The sequence below is a fragment of the Frankliniella occidentalis genome, unplaced genomic scaffold, assembly GCF_000697945.3.
Source record: "Frankliniella occidentalis isolate FOCC.00 unplaced genomic scaffold, Focc_3.1 Scaffold434, whole genome shotgun sequence".
Lineage (NCBI taxonomy): Eukaryota > Metazoa > Arthropoda > Insecta > Thysanoptera > Thripidae > Frankliniella > Frankliniella occidentalis.
In genome coordinates this window covers 121,410-122,528 of record NW_026267554.1, presented here as the reverse complement: position 1 = coordinate 122,528, position 1,119 = coordinate 121,410, and the positions used below count along the sequence as shown (strand labels likewise).

The 1,119-nt window shown below is 60.8% G+C and overlaps 1 protein-coding gene and 1 long non-coding RNA gene across 13 annotated transcripts in view; one reads left to right on the top strand and one right to left on the bottom strand.

The window, feature by feature from the left end:
- LOC113218050 (cytoplasmic dynein 1 intermediate chain) overlaps positions 1-1,119 on the top strand; it is a 14,512-nt gene that overhangs the window by 9,919 nt on the left and 3,474 nt on the right. The window lies entirely within an intron of this gene.
- LOC127751338 (uncharacterized) overlaps positions 1-1,119 on the bottom strand; it is a 4,557-nt gene that overhangs the window by 3,245 nt on the left and 193 nt on the right. The gene's annotated exons all lie outside the window — the stretch shown is intronic.

The window sequence follows — 1,119 nt, the reverse complement described above, 5'->3', positions numbered from 1 at the left end:
GGGGTAGCGCGCTATCTAGAGTACCGTCCCGGAGCGGGAGGGGGTGATGTCGGCCACTGCGTGGGCGTGCAACGGGTGGACGAGGGATGGGGTGTGGGGCGCGCGCGCTCCGAGTGGGCCTGGCTGGTTGGGGCGCGAGGCGGTTGGGTGGCGAGGTGGGGGGTCGGTCGTGTTGTAGCTCCTCATGAATGGGAGGTGCGCAGGGCGATGGCGGCAGCGTGGCGCTGGTTGTCGCCTCTTCTTCTGACTGCGAAAGAGAGGAGAAAGGGATCGCTGTATGGGCGCAGCGGGGGAGGAAAGGGAGCAGGTGTGTGGTGGAGCCCCCAGGATGTTGCGGGAGGAGGTGAGTGGGTGCTATAACACCCACCCCTTCCGTCCTAAAGCAGTAGCGGAGTGGGGGTTGAGGTGAGTGGACTCTAACACCCTCTCTTCCCTTCCCCCGCGGGCGGTGGGGTTGAGGAAGGAAGGCGAGGACGAGGAGCACCCAGGGTGTTGTTGGGGTGCGAATCCCTCCCCGGTGGGCAGTGGGGTTGAGGAAGGCGAGGAGTACCCGGGGTGTTGTTGTGGTGCGAGTCACTCCCCTTGGGCAGCGGGGTTGAGGAATGCCACGAACAGCATCCGGGGTGTTGTGGTGCGCGTGAGCGCCATATCACCCTCCCCTGCGGTGCTCTGATTGCGCATATCACCACCGTGCTTCAGCCCTGCGCAGTTAGTATTTATTTATTCCCTTTGTTTCTATCTCTCTCCCCCTCTCTCGCTCGCTCGGTCGCTCGCAATCCCGCTGCCGGTGCGCTCGGTCGCACTCGTGATCTTTGAACTTTGTGCTGCCCACCCACCCAACCCCGGGCAGCCGAACGGAACCGAGAGGAACGGTCCCGGCCCGGCCCTGGTCGTGCCATTTGGTCATCGCCATGGTGCCCGGGCCCGGGGTCATCCCTATTCTCACCCTTTCCTCCAACCCCTGAAAAAGCGTTTCTCGCATTTCAGTAAAGTACAACAATATTCATGAGAACTAGTTTGCACTACGACTGAACCAGTGAAACACCGGATGTACTTGCATGGAGAACAAAATCGTTGTCATTTGATCTAATGCAAATATTGCCGGCAACGAGAACTACA